At 35.2% G+C, this 14,545-nt stretch overlaps 1 protein-coding gene across 5 annotated transcripts in view; it reads left to right on the top strand.

The window, feature by feature from the left end:
* The window catches only part of LOC138333512 (neuronal acetylcholine receptor subunit alpha-10-like), a 78,345-nt gene that overhangs the window by 35,660 nt on the left and 28,140 nt on the right, over positions 1 to 14,545 (top strand). Inside the window, exon 1 of one of the 5 annotated variants that reach the window (XM_069281940.1) lies at positions 14,159 to 14,545. The exons of 3 other annotated variants lie outside the window; for them this stretch is intronic. The gene's annotated coding sequence lies outside the window, so the exon portion shown is untranslated. Of the gene's footprint in view, positions 1 to 14,158 lie in introns of those variants that run through there. One more of the 5 variants, XM_069281935.1, reaches the window with a different exon arrangement.

The raw sequence follows: 14,545 nt of genomic DNA on the forward strand, positions 1-14,545 counted from the left end.
CACCGAATTATATTGAATTTATTTCATCAAGCTAACAAACCTTTTGAGAATTTGGCCCATATTGTAACTGTATAAAAATGATGGACTCCGTTGTACCATATTGTATTAAATTGAACTTATCAAACTAACAAAGCTTTCGATAATTTGGTCCATATGGTATCTGGTACAACAATTAATAGTCTCCTGCACCGCATAGTAGTACTGAATTTACCTTTTAAAGCTAACAATACTTTTTATATTTCGGTCCATATGGTATCTGGTAGTACCAACGATGGACTTGCCTAACGGAGTATAGACAACCAACTCGTTATAGTGTTAGCCAGAACATGACCAGCGGGGCGCATATATTTTCTGGTCATTACACAACTTTAGACTCCTGAAACATCTCTATGATAAAAAGGCAAACTGATGAAATTAATAAAACCCATAGGTGGTCACCATTAATTTCAATGAGATAAATTCCTTACCGTCTTTACCCATTTTCTCATTCTTACAAAAGTTTCAATCGAATTCTGGCCGCAGCACCTGCCGGGCGAAAATTGATCGAGTGATCTGCCCCTGACCTAGGAATTATGTAGGATTATAAACAGATCAGGCTTAAGAAGTCAGATACCAAGGATGCCACTTTCTATATCGTCTACTAAGCATTTGATCAACCATTTCATATTTCAGTAATCCGTACTTGAGATAAGTTATGATAATCACGGTGTTAGTTTTTTCAGTATTATGATGTCTACAACAGCGTAACATGAAGTTTTCTTTTATTTATTCAAAGATATGTAAAATGTGATTGTTTTTAACATCCTTTTACACATCGTATATAACAGTTATTGGGACAAATGAATACATTGGATAAGATGTTAGGGTCATTTAAATGACGTGTTCAGGAAATCCTCCTCCCGGGGAAAAAACCCACCGGTCTATACGGTTAATACCTGGCAACTGCCCGTATGGTATTCGAACTCGAAACCCAGAGACGGGTTGGTAGTAATATGTTGGAAAATCTTTCCGCTAGTCAAAAATCATTTTATTTTTCTGTCAATGGGACCCTCGAGTTGGTCGTGATATCATATCCCTCAGCCACCGACTAACTGTGATACTTGATTTTGTCCAATCTCTTTGTCTTTTTTGTTTCTTATACGATCCAGTTAGTCGAAATATAATATAAACGTTGTTAAGAAACGTATATTATAATGAAAACGTCAACCACATCGGTTTTGATATGTTACGTCATCATTTTGTATCTCCCCTTTTAACATTTTCCTCACAGTGAGAACCGAAAATAGATTCCTTCATAAAGCAAACCAAAAAAAGCCGTCACTTAATTTACAGTGACTTCTATAAAAAATATTCACTAAACTTTGCTTTTACTTTAGTTAAGTTTTTGTATATGTTTGAAAATAACATCAAAATTTCTTAAACGTACCCCTAACCTGCAAGACTGAATATGATTGAGTTTGATATTCTTTGCAATTGTTAATATGTATACAAATCGAATGCCGCTGATAGGCAGAGGTTTTGTTGATATGCCCTTTTAGGTGGTCTTCATATCGTGAAGGCTTAACGAATACTACACAAAGGTTTTTGACAGTTTTGTCGTCTAGAAGTCTCACATTAGTAATATAATCGATCAACAATTGCGTCGTGTTATTTCTGTTCTGAATCTTACGCCACATATTAAATAAATAATTGACATGGTCATTATCTTTTCTTTTCAACTTCTTTGGCTAAAGCATTGATAGGATTTAAAGTAAAAAGAGTAAATCACATTTTATTGAATATTGTTATGATGACGCAAAATCACATGAGCGAGCGTATCAGTGACGTCAGCAAAATGAAACGTCAAAAATATGTAAGAAAGCCGTATATGTATTCGATTCGAGTCTCCATAAGGAAGACTTATATGCTATAAACACGATGTGACGGCAATATGAAGTGTATGTCATAAAATAAAAGTACGACAACTCGCATAAATGTATTAAAGCTTTAATGTCAACGGGTCAGAAATTCTTAATAGCATCTTCTGTTAGCGTTAAGTACTGGATAATAGCGATAATACATATTCAATCATGAATTCAAGAATGTCAAGTGTAATAGCTATTATGAAGGGTTTAGAGTAGTAAGGAACTATACTGTTTCTTTGAGGTGGTCATGGACAGATCTATTTACACTGAATGAGCTTTGGTAGTAACATATAACGTGATAAGGGCCGATTTCTAAGAGTTGCGATGCCCTGCGTTGTTGGCAAATACCAGGACGAGTGTATTGGATGATTTTACAACAGTAAATGAAGAGGTTCCGAGATCTGTCAATAGCAGTGATACTGGCTCTAACTATCGACAAACATGGCATTCCTCAGTATATTTTCATTTATAGCGGTATGTAATGTAAATTTTGTAAACCAAAAATATGTTTTGATATAGTGAGTTATCAGTCTATGTATCCATTGATATCAACGTAATACGTGTTAGACATAGAGGAGATCCAGATTTATTTTGAAAGCATATAAATCATTTTTCTGGTGCATTTGAGCAAAAATAACTTTATCATTTTTGTTCATATTTCATGGCTTGCTATGGCTGATTTATGTGCGACCTTGATATGTGAATGGCTTAATTATGTATGGTACATGTATGATGTATGATATATGTGATTCAAGCAAAGCAATGGCAGGATATAAGCCACGTCCTCAATATCTTAACATTCTTGATACATATAAAGAATAGAAAAGCGAATGTTTCATTTTTTAAGAAATGCTAATGATAATTACAATTTTCATCATTTATAAAATTTATCTCAAATAGCATGATAACTATTTCCCAACGTTCATATATCATGTACCTTTAATAAAACGTACCTAAACCACATTTTCAAAATCCCCAAAATCTTGCTTGCTTGATATACAAGTATGGTAATAAATAATTGCATTAATATTAATTTTGCTGGGGGTTGATTTAAGCCAGGACCCTCTGCCTTTGTGAAGTGCGTTCTGTGTTTGAATATCTGTATATTTTGGTCGTCTGTGGTATTTTTGTGTCGTCTCCTTGTTAATAGGAATATTTGGCCGAAGCATATCACCAAGACACTAGACAGCAGACACCACGGCAACAATACTGAAAACCGGCTACCAGTCGTCCCACTCAATTTATGCTAAGCGCTAAGTAGGAGCGGAACCAACCATAGGGACGAGCTCGACTTTGTACCGTAACATTACATGTACATTTTTAGAACGACATTTGTGTATATGGCAGGATGATTAGTTTCGTATTTCTGTAATCAATACACAGAAAACTTCTTGAATTGCAAATTCGACCCGCCCACTGGGAACCTTAGATTTCTATTTGATACGTAATTATAGAGCACAACACTTAAGCTATTGATTGTCATGGCCGCGAGCGTGAATGTCACGGCCCCTGGAGGGAAATTGTTTTGTAGGCGGTGAATAGTCAGCCTTGGTCTCTTGATGATAATAAATACATCATTGTTTCTAGTGCCGTGATTGACTTTGCCCAAAAATAATTTGTGCAATGTTTGTTCACCTTAAACTTCTTTTGCTGTTTCATGGTCATTAAACTTTTGAATATTAAATGATCAAGGTAGCAATTATGAGATGTATATTTTCCATTGAGGTACAATGTACTGGTAACATTTCGTTAGTTTGTTTATTGCCACACTCACATTTTATATTAATATTTTGTATAGTTTTTGTTTCGAAGCCTTTGTGAAAACATATTCGTGGTAAGCAGGTGTAGCAATACGCAAAAACTGCTTCCCCTAGTAAAATACACTTATTTATGAAATTGATATTTCTTTCGAATAAGAAAAGAAAAACGGTTCCCAAACGCGTGTTGACATGTATAAACCAAACTTATTGTGCATGGAGTCTATTTCAGCGTTATATAATTCGGAAAAATAAGTAGTAGCGAAAAAGATTCGACCATAAGTAAAGCATGTAACTAACGAAATTTTTCGGTCAAAATGTCGTTGGGTATGAAGTCACTGTATTGGTATTGTTGTGATTGCTTGGTTTTTTCTGACTATATCCCATGTAAGCGTTCAATCAGACATCAAACTTCTGTATTAAAAGCAAGATGTTACAGGAACAGTTCATAACATATTTACATATAGTCATTAATAGGCTGAACAGTCTCTTAATACCTGTATGTCGTCCGTTTTGGGAACGTGGATGTGGCGCAGTGATGTAAGCCGTAGGTATGTTTTGGGAACGTGGATGTGGCGCAGTGATGTAAGCCGTAGGTATGTATTGGGGATGTAAATGTGGTGCAGTGATGTAAGCCGTAGGTATGTATTGGGGATGTAAATGTGGTGCAGTGATGTAAGCCGTAGGTATGTTTTGGGAACGTGGATGTGGCGCAGTGATGTAAGCCGTAGGTATGTATTGGGGATGTAAATGTGGTGCAGTGATGTAAGCCGTAGGTATGTATTGGGGATGTAAATGTGGTGCAGTGATGTAAGCCGTAGGTATGTATTGGGGATGTAAATGTGGTGCAGTGATGTAAGCCGTAGGTATGTATTGGGTATGTAAATGTGGTGCAGTGATGTAAGCCGTAGGTATGTTTTGGGGATGTAAATGCGGTGCAGTGATGTAAGCCGTAGGTATGTATTGGGTATGTAAATGTGGTGATGTGATGTAAGCCGTATGTATGTATTGGGTATGTAAATGTGGCGCAGTGATGTAAGCCGTAGGTATGTATTGGGTATGTAAATGTGGTGATGTGATGTAAGCCGTAGGTATGTTTTGGGTATGTAAATGTGGTGATGTGATGTAAGCCGTAGGTATGTTTAACAAAGTATATCGTGATATTCTATGCCCGCTAAGGGTACCAGTAATAAAATAGTCTTCCGTCGTCACTCTTGTTTTGATATGGTTTATACATGTTCCTACTGAGGAACAGTCTATCTAACATTCGGTCGTCAAATCAATAAAAGAAATAGCATTCCTACGCGTTTCTTTAATAGTGCAATTGAACTATATGACTTGTAATTAATGTAACAATAATAACTCCAATAAATATTATTCTATACAAACCAATAAAGATAACGGAGAAATAACGTAATTGACTATAATATAATGCGTCCCAAACGACTGCAAAAGATGACCAATACAACAAAGAACAAATGGTCGTAAAGTCTTGTCTAGGTCGCCGTAAAAAGTCGCTGTAAAACATAGCTTGGCGACCTTAAAATAGAGAATTAGAAGACAATTTCGTTCTTTCTATCAAATTACATGTCCGTAGGACGGGGAGCATGTGTTTAAGGGATGGAAACCAGCCATTGTAAATGTCTAGAAGACATGTAATCAATGACCACTCAGTGACCGAGACTGTTACATTTTGCTTGTTCTTTGTAGCGTATAGGATAACATGTTAGTTACTTAACGAGCCTGTCTGGTTACAGCGACTTGGTGTTTAAGTAATGGTTTGATGGGGAAGGCCTTATGTAGAGTCTTTATTAGGCTACAATTCTGTCTTTGCATATTACAGAGTTACCTCACGTGAGCAAAACCCACGTCTGTTTCCCACAAATGCATGCCATTACGCTCGCAAACATACTTGTGTAATGTGCAAATATGAAATATTTAACCGTCACCCATGTTTTTGAAGGAATACAAACGAAAATTTGAAAAAAATGACATGGACATTGTTTTCGCATTTAAAGTATTGTTCATGAAGAACAAAAGTATTCGACTCGTATGTTACTAATATTTTATGATCTTAACAACGGAATATCAGGGCCCAGTTTTACGAACGTTCCTTAACTTTAAGGCATTCCTTAACTTAAGATTCTCTGTACGAAAACATTACTGAACAGAATTTAAGGAAAACATTTCAAGTTCGGGAATCTCCTTAAATTCTGTTTGGTACTTCCTATGGAGAATTTTAAGTAAACGGAATTAAGAAGTTAATGAATGTTCATGAAACAGGGTATTGAAATATCTGCTATTCCATTAGAATGTTTTGAAACGATCATGTAAAATGACATCATTAGCAAAGCTTCGTATCGAGAATGGTAAGTTGAAAGTGAAATCAAAAGGTTTGACTTCAAATTTATGACGTTAATACCGATACGACGGCTAGCAAAATGTAATTTCGGATACAGATAAATCATTTTAAAACGAGTCAGAAACTTGATATGTTTATGTGGTTGATCGAAACGAAATCAGCGGAACTTCCTACGCTGTAAACACGTCTACTGTACAGTATCGTAACATCTATTGACGAATTCATATAGTCGTCATGGATCCAGTATTACTTAAGTATCGTTCAAAATATTTCAATATAATATTGGCTTTTGTCTGTTAAGTTTCTTGACGAAAGTGTTTTCGTCCAAAAAAAAGAACAATTTTTTTTTCATTCTTCACTTCATAATCAATGTTGACGTTCATCTGGTGCCTTTGTCTTAATGATGATTGCACGTCAATTAACGACTGAAACATATACCACTAAAAGTTTAAGATCAATACAAATCATTCTTTCAGTCTAAACGAACTCCCTTTAAAGTCAAGACATAAACTAAGAGTACAATGCAAGTATACACAAATAAAACTGGAACTATTTTATTACCGAAAATCACATTTTCCTAAAAGCTGTCGAGATTGATATTTGACCTGAAAAATTAGTTTCATTTTAAAGGTAGTTTTAGATGTTCGGAGTCGACTGATAGAAGAATATTACATTGGAGTCTACGTCATCCTACACGTGACGTCATACCTTTACCGATATAACGTGTCTCGAGCCTGATATTTGGAGTCATGGCAACCTTGTTTCGTGAAGATTGTTATCATCTTTGATTTCTTTCTATTGTAAGACGACCCCCGCTTGCTGAATTTATCAGAAGCATATGTTTCGGGTTTTTTTCTGTTTTACCAGTTTGTGTCAACATAATTGATGTTTATTTGAAAGTACACCCATGGATTTATGGCGTGTTTCAATCATCAAATCTGTCAGCATATCGAAAGAAAATAAATGCTATACATTTTAAAATGTTTGTCCATTTAACCAGTATTTAAAGAAACTGTCGACAGGCACGTGCCTCGCACGTGATGGATCGCACCTGTCTGGACAGATTAAGTGTAAAATCATGTAGAAATGTGTTAGCATATCGTCTAATCTGTCATCGCTAGTACAGCGAATAATTTGTTATATTAACATTCATGTAAAATATCTACCAACAGATACGAAATAACATACGGAGATAGTTAACAGTGAGACATAGATTTTGAAATTGTTTTATCGTTATCATTGCAAAAATAATGAATTTGTGTATTGTGATTTCATATATAATCTAAGTAGGTACTTGTTATATGATATAATTCACCTTGAAACTTTGTCTGCTGAGTTACGTAAATAGTCAGTATACCATTGCCGTTCTGTACTTCCTTTAAATGATCCTCTTTCACACAAGCCGAGATATAATCAGACAGACGTCTTTGTAGGGACTTCTGACACTGACACAGCTCCCTGGACGGGAACACGATACAGATGTCCCCAATCGTTGTATATCCAAAGTAATACAACACTTGACCAACACTAACAATATTAATCTAGACCGTATTACAGATTGACTTATTTCGGACGATGGTCGAATGACCAGACATGATAAAGAGATATAAGTAATATCGTGTCAGACCGGCAATCTGGGGCGTGTGTTTATGTCCGTGGGTCTGCTGGACGGGGCTACAGATAAAGATCTGAACATAAACAATTATACACACACTAATGGAAGCTCATATTTCTCATAATAGAATTTATAACGTGATCAGATTTACAAAATAACGTTGAAAAGCCAATTGCGACAAAATTTTGGTGAATCATATTTACACATCATTTTATGCACCTTAAATATTTTTCTCAAATTACTTTTTTATTTTTTACTTTGTTGTAATATCTGATATACAAGGGATTAGGCACAAGTTTTCCAATTTATATGAAGCCTTCTCCCTCTGAAATCAATAAATTAAAATATATGTTGTTTGTTACACGGTTACGGTATTGATGTATTCATGATTCAATGCCAATACCTTCAAAAATCAAACACAAATATATATATCGCTTTGCTGTTACATATACTGATGAATCGAAATCGCAAAAAGTACGCACATATTGTTGAATCAGTTTTGCTCGATATCCACAGTACATCTGGTCTTACGGGAGAAACGATCAGTAAAATGGCCTGAGATTTGTTAATTGTCTTTTAATATCATTGCTGATTCTCTTATTGCCAGTTCATTGGATGTTAATTGTACCATATAACACCCGACTGAAGATAAATTTACGTCGATTCATTTAGTCAGGAATCTTGACATTAAAGCTTCGCTTGCGTATACAGGGAATACTATACTATAGTCAGATAACAAGAAAGGAAAAGGTCATGAATTATATGAGAAATGTGGTGTTAGAATTTTTAAATAACTAACTTTGTGCATATTACGGTTAAGACGGTTTTTTTTCGGGGGACAAAGCTTTACTTACTAAAATTCGAGAAATGCTTTATTCATATAATCCCTAAATTACTATTTTGAAGTTCGGTGATTTCTCTTTGGAAACTCTGGCCTGACTTCAAATCATCAAACTTGTCACGTCCTCGAATGCCCCTAGGCGTTTAAAGTAAGTAAAGCAAAAACGAAAACGCCATTAAAAAGAAGCAAACTAAATTAGAAATATATATGGCAGGTTCGAGGCCGATACTAATGTGTATGTTATTTTTCACCAAAATATAAAAAAACCTATTCATTTACGTAATTACGATGTTCAAAATCCGACAAGTTTGTTCATTGTCAGTATACTATGACCGGGTTGTGTTCGTTCTTTGTCTATGCACAGGTGTCCCACTATCACAAAGTGTCAAAAACACAAACATACAGCAGTCTCCCAAATCATGAACGTACTTCACACACAAGACATACGCTTAACACACTGGAGGCCGTCGTTAACAGGACGATAATCTAGTAACCCACCAACGATGTTTGTTTGAAATAGCAATGCAAATATGAATACCTGAATTATATAAACTAAATATATACAAGACTTTGTGTGATATATTGTCCATGGTATAGTTTTGACGTACAATTTTAGATTAAGCAAATACCGAACGTGTAAATAGTCAGTCACGTATATTAAAACTTATCAAGAGTTCAATACCAACCGTCAGCACATATTACGGTTATCTTGGAATCACATCGTACTTGTCATGGCTTGTAGGACGTGTCAGGTTTAACCAGGCATTGTCTACATCTGATAATTCTTTCTGATGAAAGCGATAAAATATAAATGCATGACAAGCCATACCGACGACAATATATTTAAAAGTAAAGTGATATGATATCTAATTTCAGTAAGTAACTGGATATCATTCATATATTAAAGACACTGCAGAAATTACAATTTTAAAAGAGAACGCATAAATCGTTTTGATTTTATGTTTTTAGCTTTAAGTCAATACCGCTCAAGGACGATTTTGGCTCTATGCTGTGTGGGCATAACATGTGTTTACTTTGCGTAGAACAGACGTATTACATACTTCATTGTAACACTTGAATGGCGCATACATGTCTTGTATTTGTATTCTTCAAAGCACCCAAAGAGGAAGATGTGTTCCTGTACTTCTAAGAAAAAAATCCTATGATCCAATTTTCAAGCTATGCATGTTAATGAACTGTAAACATTTAACATTCAATGAGAACCATTGTGGAATTGCGGCTTGTTTTAGTTTTGAATGTCGTTTTGTAATAGATTACTTTTAAACTGCATTGCTCTCTTAGAAAGAGGCTTGTTGTTTCCATTCCAGTGCTAATTTTGAAGCCCGCCTGCAGGCTTCCTCCCTTTCAACTCTGTCTTTCTTGACATTTCAAATAACACTTCCATTGACTACAAAATTTCCCTTGTCTACTCAGAAAAGTAATATTTTGTGGATGACAGTTCTCCTTAAATCATTGATGGTTCAAGATACAAGTATGGTAGTTCAATATTGTCAAAATAGCTAACATATAACCAATATATAGAACACAAACTGTTATTGGAACTTCTAGAATTATACTACACCGATTTCGATCTATTATGTATTAAAGGCCCACTACCTTTCCGAAACGGCTTTTAATTTTTAAAATGGAAATGTAAAACGAGATCGATAATTTTGTAAAGTCGCAAAAGTTATCAACTTACCGGTGATGCTACACTTAGCATCACCTTCTGAACAATTTAATTTAGATAAATAAAATGTTAATTTTCATAACGCGGGTCGTCTTATGTTTCCCGCCGGCGTCCTAAATACCGCGCGGTAGTTGATTATCATTGTGCCAGAAGGCAAAACAGCGAAATGAAACACAACTGTTATCATATATTACGCAGGATATCTTGCATAAACAATTTCATGTCGTAACCTCATCTTAGGCCATCGATATATATTTTCTTATGTTATGAATGTTTTTTAGAAACCTTTAGATTCTGCTTTGGAAAGGTAGTGGGCCTTTAAACAAACACATTCTGATGATTGTATTACGAGTTTTTTTCATAGCTGTCGCCAAGAACTGCAAACACGTGAGTTATTTCTTTGATGATACTATCAACATCTACGTTATACAGAAAGGCTAGATCCCATCCCACTGAATACCATTTCTGTTTGAAGGGATATCTGTTCCTGGTACACAAACATGTGAACAAAGACAAACCTACACACCTGGTATCTCAGAATCTCTGCTAATTGCTCATTAGTTTTCTACGTAATTACGTGTGAAACATGAATTGTGCTTGATATTATGCAGTCGTTGTGATTAATACATGAACATTCCTTAATGCAGTGAATTACAGAGTCATGCATCTGCATCGGTTACACAATTAATAGGACATCGTTTTATCACTTTGAACTGGGTTTTCTTCTTGCTTTCTTTAGTATTGGTTTCTCTTCTTGTGTGTTCTGGCATCTATCCATATTTGTACACGATATTTCCTTTCATATTATAAAAGTTCATCGGAATTTAGATTAATGACGAGACACAAAAGCGCCATAAGACGGCATATGGTAGATCTATTGTTGACAGAATTATCTGGTACATACGCTGCCGGATATCAATTTTCATGCATGCTTACAAGATATCCTCAGTATTTTGTCGTCCGTTATGGAAGGTAACGAGTGTGCTGGTTGATATAGAAACATTCGAACATTTAAGAAGGTTGGTAATTTGCACCTAATGTCCCCTGCGTACAGATGAGGTAATATATCGTATAGCTGTTTATTGATGCGGGTTAAATATTTTGTGATATAAACGGAAAACGCGAGAATTAAATTTCAGTGAATGTTAATTTCGCGACATAGCTATGAATTTAATTAGGGTGAATTTATTTCTTACAAAATATATTATTTTCGGTATAAAATGTTTGTGGCGCCAATTTTACGTGGAATCGATAAATATTATCCACGTAGAAACTAAAGGTATAGTCATGACTATATCAAACATTGTAATACATAATAATAAACATCATTGTACAGATGATACTGACGCCACCTGAAAAATTGGTACATGTCTATCAACGACACGAAATCAGAAGTGTTCTTTATTATGCAACTACTATGTAACTGATAAAAGCATCACAATGTCAATTAACAACAATGTACAGAAAAGATATTGTTGTGATGTATGCCAGTTTCTAATCTTGCTCGCAGTTTATATCATAACCTCCAATATTCAAGTGCGTCAATTCAAAGAGAAACTTTCAATTTGAGTCAGCATTCGAGAGGAGATGTGGCACTTAGCAGAACGAAAATTACATGGAAGTAATTGCAGTGGGAAAGTGCATCTCAATGCCCTTCCCACACGTGTAGTAACAACTGACATACCTGTATGTGGTGGGTGTTTGACTAGACTCGCCTTACTCTGTAATGGTAACGGCATAGATAATCATCCTACATAGTGATAAGATCAAAGAATCTGAGATTATCAAGCTCCATATCTTTGTCCAAATACATTCCAATCTAGTGGGTTGCTTATCGAAGAGGTATCCTATTTATATCCAAAGCAGTGTGACCAGTTTGCTAAGTAGTATAGGTAAATGTCTACCTACATTCATAAACAAAGAGTTGTTCTATCTTGTGTCCTGAAGCTAAAACAAAATAATGTACTCTGCTGTTCGAAAATTTGGGTTTACTTCAAAGAAGATACGCCGTGCTCGGTAATTCCAATACATTATATATAGCTGTATAGTTGTTAATATACGCGATGGTTTTAATTTCGCTAAATTTTGCATATCGTATGAATGGCGCTTTCGAAGGCTACAGTGATAATTAGCGATGATAAGCTTCCGCAAATAAGTTTCAAACAGTAGATCGCAAAATTTTACACCACAAAATTGAGCAACTCTACAGAAGTAATTAGATATGCTTCCTTTACGCACCTGAATTCGTTCTGACTTTGTCAGTGTGAGTTTAGATAAAGTATGTGCATATCAAGAGAGGTTACACCATGTCTTTTGTAACTTTTTAAAAATAACTTACGAGTGTGGAATAAATTCAATATTCAACAAGCACGAGTAGTATGACCTGTTTCTACCACAATCATATTCGTTTTTAGCCGATGGAAATACGGCGGGGATAAGGTAACGTGTATTTACCGAAATTTGCAAATAAGGTGTAGTGATATGTTCATTAGCAAAAGTATTAAAAAACCTTCGTTTGATAGGAAACCATCGATATCAAATTCTTCTAATTGGGAAGATCTTTAGGGTTAAATAATACTCATTTAACGTCTTATTATGTTAAAATCTTCATATTTCCTTTCAGAAAATAAAACTCAATGTCGGACTACATGTATACATGTAAAAGCATTCGCACGATACGGCATCGTCTATTTCCTGCCAGATAATCATCAATCCATTACCATCAAGATCAAGTTCGTTTTTACAGATGTATACACGTTAAATCTACGAAACTAACCAGTGAAATTCTTGTCCGTCAAGATGTATTATAAGTACTTCAATATGATGAATTTAACATGTATGAAAACGTCACGTATTTTGACACAACAACCATGACGCATTCGCTTTCCAACAGCAGTTCAGGAAGTCAAGCTGCGATCACAACATAGAATGACGTCATTTGAGTATTGATGACGTTGACAATGATGACGAGACACTGAGAAATAAGTAGTTCGGTCAAGTTCAGTTCACCGTGTCAGCTAATCAGAATGAGTACAGATTGTTAATCAACAGCTGCAGCGTTATTTAATGTCCCGAGAGTTGAATAACAGCGCCTATTGTGGTACAAATAGAAGTCATTATAAACTATAATAGTATAGGTCGATATAATTTTACATTACAACGTACCATCCTTCTTAATCGATTATCTTTAAGATAGTGTAATTAAAGAAAATGACATTCAAAATCAATTAATTTATTATATCTTTGAATTAAAATGGTTGCATATGACATGATGACGATATTGTGAAATAATGCAGGTTGGTCTCAGGGTTGACTGAGGTTAACCTTCATGCAAAGCGCTGCTTGTTGTATTTGGCTGTGTATTTGTGGAGAATGCGATATGTTCTTACTATTTCCTAGTCCATGTCCATTTTATATTGCTGATACGTTGCATAACACACTATATAACCTACAGATTGTTCAATAGCGATAAATGAAGCAGTTGATCATTAGCTTTATATCTTACAAGTCTAATATTTGTTTACATGTGTGCATTGCGATTCCTTCCAATGAAACCATACATTACTGTTTTACGATATTCTATCACGATCCTAATGCCGCTATCTTCTGTGCACACACTATCGCATGATTCAGCTTAAATCTTTAAGCTCCTGGCTATTTACGAATAACGCGTTCTCAAACAAACTGTTAACCTACATTTCATTTCAAAATTAGTTGTCCTTCGTCGCTCTCCGTTTAATTGCATTTCAAGATTGTTTTATGTTTTGCTAAACTGTTTAGTGAATATTTTATGTTTGGCTTCTTGTTCTCATTTTATACTCGTGCTCTGACATTTGCTATCGTGTCATATCGGGCTGTACCTGATGTACAGCAACCCATGTCTGCAGTATGTAACGTTACATACATTCTATATAAAAGGAGGCACAGGGTTCAGCTATATCTAATATTGCGATATATTGTGGAAGACCTGTCAGGTTTGTTGAGATCACAAATAAGATTTAAACATGGGTTATGTAACAGGGAACGTCTGAGTTATTTGAATTATCACCAGGAACTGACGGCGCACCTGTTTTTGTATTCCTATAAAAATAGGTGTAAATCTGACAATGTTCAGGTGTGGCATTGTTCTCTAGTTATACGATAAACCATTCGTTTAAGGCATATTCAGTTATAATGACATTACAGGTACAAGGTGTATCAATAATACGGTCGCGTCTCTTAATTAGGTAATAGGGTGTACCTGTGTATGTATATTAGGGAGCAAACGGTGTGCACTACACACATAAACATCGACGCCTACTTCTTGTTATTTAAATACATATACTCCGAGTTTACTAATGATTAGTACTGAAGACTTCTTGTGCAGCACCATGATG

Source organism: Argopecten irradians, chromosome 10 (genome assembly GCF_041381155.1).
Source record: "Argopecten irradians isolate NY chromosome 10, Ai_NY, whole genome shotgun sequence".
Lineage (NCBI taxonomy): Eukaryota > Metazoa > Mollusca > Bivalvia > Pectinida > Pectinidae > Argopecten > Argopecten irradians.